We start from the raw sequence: 16,997 nt of genomic DNA on the forward strand, positions 1-16,997 counted from the left end.
GGAATAACGGTCACAAGCTGGCAAAGGGTAGGTTTAGGTTAGATATCAGGAGGCGCTACTTCATGGTCAGGGCGGCTAGGGTCTGAAACCAACTTCCAAGAGAAGTGGTGCAGGCTCCTACCCTGGGGGTTTTTAAGAGGAGGTTCGATGAACACCTTGCTGGGGTCGTTTGACCCCAGTACTCCTTCCTGCCATGGCAGGGGGTCGGACTAGATGATCTGCTCAGGTCCCTTCCGACCCTAGAAACTATGAAACTAAGTTATCATGTATGTAATGTTTTACACCTATAACAAAGATACAGGAAAGACAGTATCTTCAGAAGCTAGTCAGGTAAGTTCAATGTCCAACTTCCTGATTTGTGCCCATAAATGTCATTCATCACCACCGATATCAGAAACAACTACAGTATTTTTCTCAGGCTCAGCCTAAATTCACAAGACTCAAGAGAAAATGTCGTGTGAAAATTTGATGGATTGGGTATACCAGAAACGTTACTAATCTTAATCACAGTTGGTTTGATTAGGAAATCATAGAGGAGCTCTAGTGTCTTCCTCCTAAGGTTCCCACACACCACTCCAGAAAACAAGCAAGAGATGGATAGTGCTCCTAGTTTTAGACTTATGTTTCTCAAAGCAAGTTTCTTAATAAGACAAGAACTATCCACAGTGGGTTTACAAATGAGCACTCTGACCCCATTTGCATTACTGAGGCCTTGTTGGATGAGGCAGACAATGCAATACTAGCATAAGTTGTCCCCATCAGTTTGTCAGAATAACATAGCCAAGAGTTGGCAAGTGAGGTAAGGTATGTTAATGCTGTTTGCAACCAACTTCAAAAATAAAGGAACTTGCACTGCACACTACCGTATAGTAGTGTAACATAGAGAACCTGGGACTAGCTGTAACCCCAGGAAACTGTTATGAAGCGGGATCCTGGTTTTCTGTGTTTAAAAATAGTAAATTCTCTGATTTAAAAAACCCAAATCCACATTTCTCCATGATTAAAATGAAATATCACTATATATATATAGGCATCAGTTGAACACAATGTTTTATTGATATATTTACAAGTTTAAAGCAATTTGGAAGCCTACCAGTGCCTCAATCATTATAATAAAATAAATTCTAAATACCTATAAATTTTGGTGTTTTATTTTGGGTTTCTTATCATGGAAAATCAGAGCTTCCCCTGCTCCCTTCACTCACCAGGATGCAGGTTCAGCTGCAGCTGTCCTCCACACTCCCAACTTCTGTGTGGTACTGAGCAGTCCTGATATGCCAGTGCCCTGTGCATGCCATTGCCCCTCACTCCCAAGCCACAGTCTCCCAGCCCTGCTGGTGCCCCTCACTGCCCCACCCCCAGTCCTGCTGGTGCTGCTCACTCCCAACCCACAGCCCCCTGGCCCTGATGGTGCCCCTTAATCCCCAAGCACAGACCTCTGGTCCTGCCAGTGGCCCTCACTCCCCACCCATAGCCCCCTGCACCTCCCAGGCCTGCCAAAGGGTCCCCCAGCTGCCAGGGTTACAGTGCCAAGGACCCAGGTCCACAGCCCCCTTCCCCTTCCCAGCAGTACCCAAGACCTGGCTGCTGCCTGCAGGAAACACCAGCTGCTGTGGCTAGAGCGGGTTGCAAAGCCCAGCTCCCTCACCCCCATAGGCAGCACGGCTGAAGCAGCACCCGTGGTGGGGCACAGCAGCTGCAGGCTGGTAGCTGCATGCTGAGGGCTACCTCCCTGCTGCCCTCCCTCTTAGGCCTCCACAGCCCAGTGGGCAGGACCCAGCACAGGAGGACAGGGCAGACTGGGACAGGGAGGCTTAGTGCCACTGCTAGGAGTCCCACACAGCCATGGTGAGGTGCTCCATGCCCACCCAGCAGCAGTGGGAGGCACAACTCTGCACCACCACCACCACCACTGCTGCATCTTCCCCTGCCTCGTGCACAAATCTGGAGGATGCATGCAGCCTCCCCAGAAGTGCTTGCAGTGGTGAGAAGCCATCCCCTGCCACCCTCCAGATGAGCCATCCATGGCTCCATCCTGTCCCCTGCCCAGGCCCTGTGGCTACACATTCCCACCCTGTCCCCAGGTCCCAAGCCCCAGACCCCATGCACCACCCCAACTAGGCAGTGCCCTCAGCCCCTGCCCTGCCCAACTCCTGCAGGGGGTAGCAAGGGCTGCTCTCCATGTTGCCTCGATGCCACATGCATGAGTATGTGCAGACACATGGAGCCTCCTGCCTGATTGCCCTCCTCCCACTCCCTGCAGCCCCTTGCAGGTTGGAACTCTGTCAGCCTGGAGAGAAAAACTCACCATTTCCCATGTTCTTCTCCTTAAAATGAAAAAATATGTGTTTTTCTCCATAGAATGAAAAAATCCACATTTTACCATGTTTTTTCCATGGCAAATGGAAAACCTGGATTCCTGGTTATGAACCAGCTCATGTACTGGAAACAGTCTAGCAGTGGCAGCAGTGAGAAATATGGTATATTAACTTTTATGGAACTACATTCTGCCACAGCTCTACTGCTTCCAATAACTGAGTTCAAATATCTCTAAAATACATTGCAGTCTACAATGTAGACAGACCCTTAGGTTGTGTATCTAAGAACTATCAAGCGCGATAATGGACTCACCAAAGATCATTAACTTGTGGGGCTTTGTCATCAGCACTATACTATTGCAGGTGGCTACATCCATAGGGATTTCTTTATGCAGCCTTCAGAGCTACTCTTGCAGCTAGTTGGATAAGCCTCAAGTGATGACAGTGAGACCAAAATATAGCTATCTCACAGACCGATGCTCATATCATACAAACAGTGGAGAAGGCATTCTTTCTTTCTCAGGGAAAACAAATCAAACACCAGCCACACTCCCTGAAGGCACATGAACCCAGAAGGCTTTATAGGGTGTCAGGCTAAGTACTGATTTTGAAAAAGCCCCTGGCACAAGTGCTCTAACTGTTGCACTTTTAATAACACTGTATATTATTTAAAGTGTTTATTTAAAGTGCTATAAGTTAGAGCAGGAATCAACCAGACATTTGTCATTTGGTGGAGGGGGATCAGTGTTTGCCTGTAGTGGCTAAAGCCATCAGGGAGGGGGGAACTCCTGCACATCGCCCAAGAAGCTTGCAGAATGGCCCCTCTCCCCAGCTCCACCCCCACCCCTCACCACCAGCTGGCAACTGTCAGCAGTGGTTGCGGGGGAGAAAGTGAATGGAGCCCCCCACTATGACAGCCCCACAGCTTGCTGGCTGGAGTCTAAAGGGAGAGGGGGCTGGCCTGAGTTTGCATGCCAGGGTGGCTCCCTTCACGCCCCCGTCTCAGCCTCTTGGCAACTACAGTCAAGAGCTGCAGCATGGGGCTGGATGGCTTGGCTTTTCTCCATACTGAGAACTGGGCCCAGGGGGGAAAGGGGCCTCCCTGCCATGAGCTCTCTCCCCCGCCCTCCTCCCCCAGCTTGTTGGGGGTAGGGGGGAAAATGGAGCCTCTTTGCCACATGGGCCTGGCCCAGCCACTACCAAGATCTGAGACCACAAGCTTTGTGGGGGAGGGGGTATCCCTGTGACAGACAAGCTCCATTTTCCCACTCCACCACTCAGGGGTGTGTAGGGAGGTGACAGTCCATGGATGCAGCTGGCGCTGTGCTCACCTGAAGCAGAGGAGCACTGGCTGAGGCTAGCAAGCTGCCCAGCTAGGGTCCTTAAGACAGCGGTAGAATGCAACCTACGCTGAAGCACAATTGTTGTAGTACAGATATTTTAAGAAGTGTTCCAACCTAAGGTACTTTAATCTAATACCACATTCATCAAGGGTTAACTTAGAGTGGGATCCACTATTTTTAAAGCACATTAACTGCCATGGACGTCTGTTCTGTTACAGCTTTAGAGTGCTTTCTGCATGCTTAATGCATGTTAAGTGTAATATCTATATCTAGCCTCAGACAATAGAATTCATCTCTTGGAACAGAGGAACCATTTACTGATGAATATGTAAAGCACCCTGCCTTGCTGCCCTTTACAATTATTGATATACTGGCATAGTCACCTCCACACGATCACTCTGTGGCTGCACAGGTCATACATTTGCATGGGACAAAACAAGAAAGCAAGGGACTAGAACACAAATGGCAAAAAAAATAGAGCTGAATGCAATCTATTCCTCAAGAATGGATACAAGGTAGACCAGAAGGATTATCACTTTCTCCATAAAGTCATGAGCAGCAGAATTCTTCCATAGTGGGCCAGTCCACATCATCTACACTCAATGCCAGAGCCTACTGCTTTTAATGCAAAGGAGTTTTTGCACCAAAACCAAGCAAGTGTTGGGTAGATTCCCTAAGACTTGACAGTTCATTCATGGGCAGAAGAAAATCAACTGTTCTTAAGTTGGGAATTATTCCTTACTTTTGTAAATAACGTCAAAGTTTCCTTTCACACCCCCCAGCAACAGGGATGCATTACTGAAACTGGGTCCATAGAAGATGTAGTGGGTGCAAAACACTGCAAAATTTTGAGTCAGAAATAGTAGGACAGGACCAGCAAAAGAGTATGTATATGCTGTGTCAGAAAAACAATATAACCCATGAAAAGCAGATGACCCCTTGCTGAACAGATGATCTAATGCTGAACTTAAAGATAGCCTTTTGCTGACCTTTCCCTAAGCTTAAAAAACCCTTTTGCTGACAGTAAGCAAAACCATGAATCTTTTGCTGACAAGGTTAACCACAGAAGCAGTTCCAAGCAGCCTAAAGTTGTCTTGTGTGTTTTTCAACTTTGTAACAGCAAACGGAAGAGCTTGAATGAGCGCAGCTATGTAACAGTTAATGTATAAATATCAAGCTGTAAACTCAGGTCGGGGGGCTCTTTGTCTTTGGGCATTGAGCACCCCTCTGCAGAGCAATCAACTTGCGATGGACATTCCCTTGTTCTCTGCCTAAATTGATTGCGGCTAGGAATAAGCCCAGAGACAGAATGTGGCCAGTGCTCCTTGGTGTATAAGCACACCCTTCGGTGTATGGGTGCTACACAGTAGCTGGCCAATTTCCCCGACAGCTGCAGTCATCATTTTAACATATCTAGCTTGGAGGTGGGGTGCAATCTAGTCTTAAACTCCATACTTTCATGGGAGGCTAACTGAGTAATTTTACCTGCTTCTTGGGCAGGTTTTTCAGCTGTATGGTGTCATAACTCAGTAACTACTTGTACCTCCATTAGCTTGGTTTTGTCAACATTATGCTGCATTCACAGCAGTGCCTATATAGCAGACATACCATTTGTACTTATAATTGAGAAAAGGCACTGAAAATATCAAGGGGTCTGTTAAAGCCATGAGGGTAGACTGTCAGCTGTTTAGCAACTTCGCTACTGAAGGACAGAAGAAAATGTTCATTCTTTGCTTGAGATTCCCCCAAATAACTCTTTTGTTTCAGAGACAAGACTTAGGTATAATTGTGTTGATGAAGGTGTGAGAAGTACATGAATTGCAACTCTTTAAAAATGAAGCCATATTTTCTCAGGAACTATACTTAGTGGAAAGAAAGAGAGAAGTTGCATAGAATGCCAGGGCTATGTAACTGTAGGAGACTAAAGAACTCAAGATGCAGATTTGTTGGCTTTTAAATCCTTACATCAAAGCATGATAAATGAGCTATAGCTGTTTTGTTCTTTCTGTGCAAAAAGAAATGAAAAATGCTAGGGCATTTTAAATTACTATCTTTTAATAAATAACAAATGAAAAGATCGGTAACCCACCTTACTAAATGCTTGCAGTCAGCTGTTTCATTTTGGGGAGTGTGTTGTTTTGGTTACTCTTTAATTTAGCATTCATTGGAATGAGCTTTAAATATTCTAGCTGAAACAAGGCAAGGCAACCTCCCCTGAGATCAGTCAATATAATCAACCATATTATGAAGGAAATTAATTTGATCAGATTTAAGCCGAGACATTTATAGGATAGACAGGTGATGTATTGATTTTTCTTTTCTACATGAGAAGCTAACTACTGGAGTTATAAAATATTATTTATGGGCCAAAGTGATCAGACACCTGATAGGAAGCTGTGAAATAGTGATACTAATCCTCTTTTTTCCCCTTCCTACTCCCTTTCTGTGTCTTTTCCTAAACCACTTCTATTTGTGAAGCACTCTCCCAGTTCCAATTCAGCAAACTACCTTCACATCTACTAAGTTAGAGCCCTCTTAAATGTTTAGCATTTCTATATGACCCAGGACCCAACTTCCAGAAGACAGCAGGGGTGGGGACTGAATAATGCCTAACCTATGGCCTAGCAGTTAGAGTCCTCTTCTAGGAGGTCAGAGAAATGTCAGTTCAAACCCTCTCTGAGTAAGGGGTGTCTAGAACCTTAACCTCCTGCTTCCTATGTAAGTGCTCCTAAACACTTGATAGGGGCAGATCCAGAGGAGGTGCTGTCTGCATGCTGCATATGTAATGAGCTCTCCGAGCTCACTGGCATGTCAGCACAGAGCCTGTTGGGAGTTCCACAGGTGCTGTCAAGTTGTTGGCTGCTCTCCCCAGAGTCCTGCAGAGCCTGCTGCAATTTGCTTTTCCTCTCCCACCTCCCCAATCCCTGAATTCAGCAGCAGGGGAAAGGAGAAGCAGCAGCATTCAGCCCCCACTTTCATGGATCCCCGGGGCCATGCACTGCTGCTGCTCCTTCCCTCCTTTCCCCTGCTGCTGAATTGGGACTGGCAGGGGAAGTGCTCGTTCCATATGCAGAGATGTACTTGTATGCTGGTGAGCTCTGAGAGCTCACTGACATCCAGGATCATAGTGACCACATTCCCTTCAGCAGTTTGACATACACGCAATAAAGTGCCTTCACTGTGCATGCACCACTCATTCCAAGAGAGTGGGGCCACACTCTCACAGCTGCAATCCTGGATGCATCCCTGCGACTAGGCTATCGGAAGAAAGCATGGGAGGGCCTTCTTCCTCTGCTGTCTAACACCTGCTTGTCTAATATTTGTTGTCTAACACCTGACTACAATTCCTTGACTTGTGCACCCCCAGGGTACACATGTAGAGAGGCATGTACCTACCAGGCCAGAGCACAGACAACTGCACATACTTAGTTGCCATGTGGATGCTTATGCATCCTCACTGGACATGGAGTAGGATTGCTGGATGTAAGGACAAAAATGCCAATTTCACACTAATAGTAAAGGAGGATCCTGCCCTACCTTGAGGAGTGGAGTCTTGGGTTCCAGTTCCCGTCCAAAGAATGTTCAGGCATTGTTTGGTTTATGCAAAATACATAACTGTCCTCAAAGCAGGGACTGGAACCAAGGACTAGCCACATGCTTTAATCACTGAGCTACTGAATAAAGTTTCACCAACACCTCCTGAGGTAATCATGTTTTAATAGAAAGAAGCGAGCCATTCTCTGTGTTAAGAGAAAGACCTAGATACTGACCTTCAGGAAAGAGCTCTAAGCTGTGGATCCCAAGTGAAGGAAGCACTTCCTTTTAGCATGCTTCAGTAGAGATAGGCACTTTAGCTGTAGGGAGGTGCAGGCCTTAAAACACAACTGTTTTCTCAGCATTTTTCCTGTTTACTATAGTGGCTATTTTAATTTCCATTCTGAACCTCTCAGCCCCCATTGTCTAACTATGCAAATATCTCATTCAAGGCTATGGAATCTGCTACAAAAGTCACCTAAAAGGCATCTAAAACTATCTGTGGATATAAGCTAAATTCACAACCCTACTGAATAGAAACTAAGCAGAAGAATAAAGGAAGCACATTTTTGTTTCATCCAGTCTTAACAAAAATGGTCCAAGAGATAATTTGCAAAAGTCTGTAAACTATGCCAGCTGTAGTCACTGCATAAGGACCTTGAAAAAGTGGCCAGAACACTGTGGTCTCTAGTTTGATGAGATAGACATAGGGGTTGTAAGGGGATGCAGTTAAATGAGTCCTTTAGGTTGGGACAATCCTTTATAACCTTTTAAGGCTGTGTCCTCAATTTTAGCAAAGTTAAAATTAAATTAACACAAAGGTCATTTGTACCATTTTTGGCAATGAAAATGGATCTGTTATGGTAAAAGTCTGTTCTTTATCTCCAACAGGGCCAGCCTTACAGTGGCTGACAACCCAGGGTGCCATGATCCCAAAGGGCGCCACACACAAACACATGTGAGCAGCCAGAGCTCACAGCACCATACTCCCCGTGCCCCACCCCACTCTCGCTGATCCCCACCCCAGGCAGGAAGAGAAGTGTCCATCCCAGCCTGCCCCCTGCCTTCAGCCACTGCTCAGAGGGAGTCAGGCTAGGTACATGTTGGCGGGTGGGGTGGCACCTACTCCAATCCACTTACCTTGTTCCCACCCAGCAGTAGTGGTGTTTGTCTGTGGGTAAGCAAGTCTCCTGATCCGGCCCAGCAGCTCCTCCTACATCTTTATTTCTGAAATTTTCACTAATACTACTATATAATTAAACTCAAAGAAAGGGCACCAAAATACAATTTTACTCAGGGTGCCATTTTCCCTAAGGCTGGCCCTGATATTCCAGTTTAAATATAGAGACTTTTTTAAATTACAGATGTAACCCAGGTACACCCAAGGGTGTGCCCCATCCTCAGTTAGATGGAATATGTCGACAGGCAATAGTGCTGTGAGACAGAGGCTGTCACTTGGGTTCAGATCCCTCTATCCTCTATAGAGCCAGGCCAGGCAAATGTTACTTAACTATATACAATTTATTGGTTCATAATATAAATATAAAAATGCACCTGAAATATGAAAATAAATATTTATAGTGGATAAACAATAAACAATACTCCAAAATAATTGATGGTCTGGGAACTGACCCTCCACTGGGGTGTCACACCCAGCACCAGCACTCAATAGGGCAACCCTGTAAGCAGCAAGCAAGGTGTGTCCTCCAGTAACCCCAGGCACAGGGGAGTGATGGATCCTGAAATAGGTAAGCACAGGTAAGTCTACACAGCAGATGAATAACTAGGAACCCAATGGGACAATAAACAGAATATGGCAGTGAAAGGGTAAGTTCATACACAGGAAAGGTAACAACTAAACAAGAATATATATCAGGTAAGACATAACAATAAACAATATGGTTAGAAATGGTATACAAAATATACAGTGCAACCTCCAAAATATTAGGCACACAACCACCCTGTTTTGAAAGCATAGACACACTGGAGGCTAGGGTCCCCCTCCCCAGAAATCATGGGCCCTAGCAAAACTCTCAGTAGCAACAATAGGAGCCCAGTGCCCTGCCTCCTAGGCCAGTACTGGGACTGGAGTCTTTACTCACAGGCTCCCCAGTGGGGTCCCCTTCCTCAGAAATAACCTCTGCTGTGGGATCCGCTTTCGCCAGCAACTCACCTTCTCCTCTCCAAGACAGTCAGGGCTTGACCTCTGGTCGATGGCTCCACTGCAGCCTCCCTCCATTGGGACCTCTGGCTCCTCTCATGGCCTGGTGCCCTGTTTTGGGCACTCAGGTTGAGCTGCACCACCTCCTCCACTTCCTGGCTTCATACCGGGGTTTCCCCACTTGGGCACCAAGACCTCTTTCAGCTGCACCAAGCTGCACTCCTGGCTCTACCTGCCCAGGCTTGTGCCTGGGGCTTTCCCACTGGCCCCATGCTCCACTCGGGTACAAAGCTCTTTTAGCTCTGCCGAGCTGCACTGCTGGCTTTGGCTACCTGGTAGGGCTGTTCAAAATTTGCAGACTGTTTCATTTTTACGCTGTTTCGACTCATTTCGAGCTCAAAACAGCGAATTCGAAATTAAATGAAGGGCAGTCAAAACATTTCAAAAGTTTCAAAACATTTTGAGTTTCAAAGCTGAAGCTGTGCTTGCCTGCATTGAAACAGAAAGTAAGGAGAGGGAGGGGGGAAGGACTGCTCTCATATTGACTGTGTAGCTGGCCAGTGACTGTCATCCTTCCCTGAGGTCCATTCCAATCCTAGTGCTCTGGGGGAGAAATGGAAAAACAGCATAAAAGGCAGCATTGTTTGAACTGGCCTGCTTTCTGCCTTGGGGTCTGACAGATACTGAGCCATGTCTTCCAGCAGCTCAGGAGTGCTTCACACACCCCTATTCTTTACTATTCCTTCCATCCAGGAACACCACACACACACCAACTGCAGATGCTTCCTCAGCCTGACAAAGGGCTTTTCAACCTGAAAGCTTGCTAAGATATATTTCTGTAACTAACTATTCAGTTGGTCTGCTAAAACATACCAAATTAGATTGACCAAAAGGAAAGGACCGTGTCTGCCAGTGCCATGTCTGCTCTAGGATGTCATTCCTCAGAGTTGATTTTGCATGACCCCTCTATGCTTTAAGCAGATTCAAGGTGGCTCTAAATTTAGACTTGGGGAAGGGAGGGCCAAAAACCTAAAGAGAAAGGAAACTGCCACTGCCTATTCACTTTTCTAAAACATGACAAAAAAAGAGGCTCTTATTAAGGACTTTGCTTCATTTTTCCCTAAGTAGGAAGCTTCTGGTCTCATCTAATATAAGAATAATTCTTGGATAATAATTATATTTGTTAAGAAACGATCACACATATATGTCATGTGCAATGTGTTCTCATTGCCTTCCTAAAGCAGTAGAGTTTCAAGACCCCTATTTTATCCTATAGTGTTTTCTTTCGGGTGTGTATAGTGTAACATTTAAGTCTAATGGAAATATGGGCAGATTGTGCATGCACGCACACACATCTTCCCAAAAGTATTAGAACTGTAGAAAAACTAGGTTGGTTACCAAAGTCACAGAGACTTTTATCTCTGCAGTGATCTCACAATCAGCAAGTCTAACCATGCAAGTTTGCAGTATACAAGTATATAAGCTGGCATGCTAATAGAATATTTTTAGCACTGCAGATCAAAAGAGAATGTCAAGTTGGATTGTGGAAACTGCTGATGCAAAATGAGCCCAACAGGCTGATTCTAGTTTTAAATATATTTCCTTGTATTTTACAAAAAGATCTAAAACACCCTTAAATAAACAAAATTATTTCTAGATAAACTCTGTCTTTCTCTACTGGAGCCAGAAGATGAATCAGTTAGAATCCTAATTACAAGAGAAGAGAAACATATCTAGATATCCAGGTTGAAAATCAGTAAAGCAATAGAGCTAGATGCCCTGGAATAGGAACTCTTTCATGCAGTACAAAATCTCTTAATCCTGCAAATGAAAAAAAAAAGTTAGCTTCTAAAAGGATTTGGCTTTGAGGGTGATAGTCTTTAAACTAGATAACCATGTAAGATGTTTTCCAGCCTTCTTAAACACGGTCTGTGAAGTATTTGCAAAGATTTCTGATTTACTATGAGAAAATATTTACTCTTAACTGTATTTTAGGCTGTGTTAGAAATACAATTTTTTTGGTATAATTCACTACCTCATTTGTGGTTAACCTTTTCTGTACAGTGATTCTATATGACAACAACAAAATGCTCCAGGACCCAACACTCTTCTCTCATCCAGCTGAAAAGCTGCTGAACTTTGTTTATGATTTTCAATTGATGATAGTTGTGGGGTCTTTTGTTTATATAATAGCCATTGGATATCCTTTTTTGAGAACTTGTGCAGTTTGGGTGAGGTCCCAGATAATTGGAAAAGGGCATATATAGTGCCCATCTTTAAGAAATTTAAGAAGGAGGATCCAGGGAATTTCAGACCAGTCAGACTATTCTGATACCTGGAAAGATCATAGAGCAGGTCCTCAGGGAATCTATTTTGAAGCAGCTAGAAGAGAACAAGGTAATCAAGAACAGCCAGCATGGATTCATCAAGAGCACGTCATGCCTGTCCAACCTAATTTATTTCCATTATATGGCAACAGGCTTTATAAATGGACAGAGAGCAGCAGATGCAATATACTTTGACTTTAACAAGGCTTTGATACTGTCTCCCATGACATGATTTCTCAGAGCTCCAGTATGAAGCTGGAGATAGGTCTGTTGAGAGTATCTGAGTTAAGGTCAGAGGGGAAAGCAACGAGGGTGATGTCATGGTGGAAGTCTGCTATAGACCACCAGACCAAAAGGAATTGGTGGATAAGGCTTTCTTCAAACAGCTAGTGGAAGTTTCCCAGTCACAGGCCCTGGTTCTCATGAGGGACTTCAATCACCCTGACATCTGTTGGGCGGGCAATACAGTAGTGTGCAGGTGATTCAGGAAGTTTTTGCAGGGTACTGGGGACAACTTCTGGGTGTAAGTGCTGGAGCAGCTAACTAGGGGCCATGCTCTTTTTGACCTGCTGCTCAAAAACAGGGAAGAATTGACGGGGAATGTAGTGTAGTGGATGGAAGCTTGGGCAATAGTGACTATGAGATGATTGACTTTAGGATTCTGAGGAAAGGAAAGATGGAGAGCAGCAGAGTAAGAACCCTGGACTTCAGAAAAGCAGACTTAGACTCAGGGAACTCATGGGCAGGATCCCCTGGAAAACCAGTCTGAGGGGGAGAGGAGTCCAGGAGATCTGGCTGTACATTAAAGAAGCCTTACTGAGAATGCAGGAACAAACCATCCTGATATGTGGGAAGACTAGCAAATATGGCAGAAGACCAGTGTGGCTTAGCAGGGAACTCTTCAGTAAACTAAATCACAAAAAGGAAGCTTATAAGAAGTGGAAACTTAGACAAATAACTAGGGAAGAATGTAAAAGCATTGTTTGGGCATGCAGGGATGAAGTCAGGAAAGCCAAAGTGCAATTGGAGTCACAGCTAGCAAGGGATGTGAAGGGTAACTGCAAGGGTTTCTACAAGTATGTTGGTAGCAAAAAAGAGTATCAGGGAAAGTGTGGATCCCTTACTGGATGGGGGAGGCAACCTTGTGACAGAGGATACAGAAAAAGCTGAAGTACTCAGTGCCTTCTTTACCTCAGTCTTCACAGGCAAGGTCAGCTCCCAGACTACTGCACCTGGCAGCAAAGTTTGGGGAGGAGGTGAGCAGCCCTCAGTGGTTAAAGAACAGGCTTCTTAGAAAAGATGGACATGTACAAGTCTATGGGGTCAGATGGGATACAACCGAGGGTGCTGAGGGAGCTGGCTGATGTAGTTGCAGAGCCATTGGCCATCATCAGTTATTATTTAGTCACCTAACTAAAGTCTAGGTATTATGCCACATGTAATTGTGTTAAGTAATTTTCTGAAAATCTGGATAAGAAAGACTACATGCTCTGTTTTATTTAACTTACTGAATCTCAAGGGAGAAATATTGATGGAGTTATGACAGTGATTATCACATCATCATTTTCTATTAAATAACAATAGTTCCTTCATAGAAAGCAGATTTCTAACTCTACCCTGCCCATATTCAGTAAGTTACCAATGGAATTTAATTTTTTTATATGTAATGTTAATGACCAGGACAAGACAATTAAAACACTAGCCTTCAATTTTCAAAAAGTAATACACCTCACAAATGCAAGGGGTTTGAGCTCTAATAAACAAAGTTTCTATCTGGTGGCTGCTAAGCTGTGAGTTGCTCTTTAAATATGTTACAATATCTTTGAGTAAACAGCCTTTGAATTCTAATTATCATTCAGATGGGTAGATCATCATTTCAGATTATAAAAGGATCCATGTGCCTAAAAACCTGAATCAATTCTTTAAATTCAATTATGTTCCTTTATAGAACTGAGTCCAACAGGCTTAAAACAGATTGAATCAGCTCCTACTGGCACTGATTATTAGGAAATTAGAGTGGAAATGAATTTCTGGTTTAGATTTTTACCTTTGTTTGAGGTTATGACTTTTCATATTTTTTCTTTATTTAAAAAATCTAACTTTTTCTAATTGGTACTATGTATCAATATAGGTAGATTAAATCAGCAGGACTCAAACCTTTTAGCAGAAAGAAGGTTTACATGCAATTACTGGGTCTCTAAGCTAAGATTTTTAAACTTATTTGGTAAGGAATATTCCAGATGCCTTGACTTGGGTCTTGGTAGAATTACAGATAAAGCTGATCTTTATTCCAATTACTATCTTGTGCTATACGCTCAATCAGACTAAACAATGTTGAATTTGTCCTATCTAGAGGTCCACATCATATGACTTACTAGTGATACAAAAAGAAACAATGCAAATATTTATGATTTAAAGGACAGCAAATTCTATGTAGAAGAAAGACAAGGAAAAATGAACATGCTATGAGGGAGGTTTAACTGAATTCTGGAAATCTAATGTAGTTGGAAAATTTAAATTCTGCTTCATTAGCTGTAAGTAAAGGAAAGGACAATGGAAGGGAAAGTGGTTAAAGGTGAATATAAAGATACATTGAGCCATCTAGCACATTGCTGGTGCCATACAAATAATAAAAAATAATGGTTAATTAAAATACAAGATGCTTCATTTAAACAATTGTAAACAATTTGGTAAGGACAACGGAGAGATAAACTAGCAGAAGCAAAGAGATCCATTTGATGGAAAGGAGCCAAATGAAGAATAAAAAGAATATCTCAACTTGCAATACAATTTTGAGGACTGTATTAGTGGTCCTTTCAGCTGATGCTATCTTAATGTTGTTGCCCTTTTTAACAGGGAAGAGATAAATAAGGGGAATATCTCAACACATCCCCAAAATGAAAAGAGGAGGTGCTTGAATCTTCACATTTTTAGTCATTTCTTCACAGTGCTACTGTGTACAAGTATGCAGCAGAACATTATTTCTGGCTTTTTGGTTAATAGACTTGAAATGGTTACATGGCCTTTTTCTTTCTCAAATAAGAGACAGAAAATCTTAGCAACTTTAGCATAGAAGTAAAAATGTCAAAAAATACTACAGAACTATTTAGTCAAACTAATCATGTTAAGGATGATATCACAATTATATTACAGATGCTTTTTTCCAGAATTGTACTGTCTGAATTGGAAGATAAAAAACAGGTCACAGGGAATATCCCTTGATCATTTTTAAATTGGATGGTTATTTCTATTTAAGTTAATACCTATGAATGAAAACTAGGATTTTTGAAGACTGAAAGATGAATTTTTGACAGATGTGATTTTGTAAATTGCATGTAAATTAGATATAAATATACATAAAATACTTGAACAACTGAGAGCTTCGTCAGGTTTTCTGCTGGAATTTCACCAAATGTTGGCAGGAATCTAAACCCTCCTGTAGTGTGCAGCTTGAATTTTCAGACTACAAGCATGTGATGTGAAATTCATAGTTAAACTGAACATTTCAACAAAACCAAATGTTAGCATTCATAAAACTCCCAGATAAGTTTCAGCACACAATTCTAAATCTATCTTTGTATTATTAGCCATCCTCCATCTACCTTCCATTTTACAATTAAATTCTTTACTGGGAAAATATCAGACCTCAGCAAGTTAAACATAAACTCATAATTACCTTACAATAAATTCAGTCAAAAGATAAAGTAGTAAAAAAAAAAAAATTGCAATTATTTCAGCATTGAACTCTTATTTTGACTTTGCTTCATATTAGAAATATGAAGCATTCAAACTCTCATGGCTTTCTTAAATCCTGACCAGAACGTGTAACCTGCTTTTGTGTACATTCAGATGTTACACTTAGATTGACTGAACTAGTTAGGTTGGTCTAAGTACCAATCTGTACATATGTTCAGGGAGGTTAGATTGAGCAAAAAATAGCTTACCTAATTTTGATTCACCTGGGATAGGTACAGACATTCAAAAAACATGAGGTGGAATCAATCTAAGTTACACCGTTCTTTGTAAGCAGCAAGGTTTAAAATCAGTAGTGAGCAGAACACACATTTGCTCTTTGGTGGTGGTGGTGGGGCGTGCAACTCTTAGAGCAGTTTCTGCCATTTTTAAACCAGTCTGTGTGTGCTAAACTTCTGTTCTGAGTATAGATCAGTGTCAGATCACATATACCAGTAAAAGTGCAATATCTGCACCTGGCCCTGAGGAGGTGCACTAAATTAGATTGGGCACGTTAGCCTGATCTAACCAAATGTCTGTATAAATTCAGACCACAGCCCCAGGCTTGAATTTTTCCTGCCCCTAGCATCCTAACCAGCTTATTCTCATCTCCTTCTATGACCAGGTTTCTCGCCACCTGGACACAGGAGATGTGGTAGACGTTATGTATGTACCTAGATTTCCAAAAGGTGTTTGATCTAGTATCCCACAAAATCCTTGTGGGAAAACTGGAAGATTTTGGGCTTAGCTGATCAATGGTTCAGTGGGTGGGAAACCAGCTACAGGGTAGGACCCAGAGAGTTCTCATTAATGGATCTGTGTCATCCTGGCGTGAAATGGCTAGTGGTGTTCCTCAGGGGTCTGTGCTTGGACTGGTGCTTTTCAACATCTTTTTAAATGATTTGGATGGGGGAGTGGAAAGCTCACTGGCCACGTTCATGGACAACACCAAGTTATGGGGCAGTGTGGTCATGTCAGAAGATAGGTTGCAGATACAGGCAGACCTGGACAGGCTTGAGAGTCCCCCAGACTGGAACCAGATGAAGTTTAACACTTCCAAGTGTAAGGTGCTCCATCTGGAGCAAATAACCTTCAACATACATACAGGCTCAGTGGTGACAGCTTGATTTGCACCATACCCAAAAGGGACCTAGGAGTAATGATTGACCATCATATGAATATGAGCAGTCAGTGCGAGGCAGTGCTCAGCAGGACAAACAACACACTGGCACGCATTAACCGACGCATCTCATGTAAAACTAAGGAAGCGATACTCCCACTGTACATAGCACTGGTGAGACCACAACTGGAGTACTGCATCCAGTTCTGGGCACCACACTTCAATAAGGACGTGAAAAAGCTTGAGAGGGTCCAGAGAAGACCCACCCATATAATCAGGGACTTGCAAGGAAAGCCATTTGAGGAAAGGCTGAGGATCCTGGGCCTCTTTAGCCTAAAGAAGAGAAGGTTGAGAGGGGACTTGATAACAGCTTAATGCTATATCAGAGGAGTGCATCAGGAGCTTGGTGAATAGCTGTTCACTAGAGCACCCCTGGGGAAGACCAGGATCAATGGATACAAA

General features: G+C 43.3%; 1 protein-coding gene across 1 annotated transcript in view; it reads right to left on the reverse strand.

The window, feature by feature from the left end:
* Window positions 1–16,997, reverse strand: part of KCTD8 (potassium channel tetramerization domain containing 8) — a 220,845-nt gene that overhangs the window by 74,575 nt on the left and 129,273 nt on the right. The gene's annotated exons all lie outside the window — the stretch shown is intronic.

Source organism: Gavialis gangeticus, unplaced genomic scaffold, assembly GCF_001723915.1.
Source record: "Gavialis gangeticus isolate Ggan-Ray unplaced genomic scaffold, GavGan_comp1, whole genome shotgun sequence".
Classification (NCBI taxonomy): domain Eukaryota; kingdom Metazoa; phylum Chordata; order Crocodylia; family Gavialidae; genus Gavialis; species Gavialis gangeticus.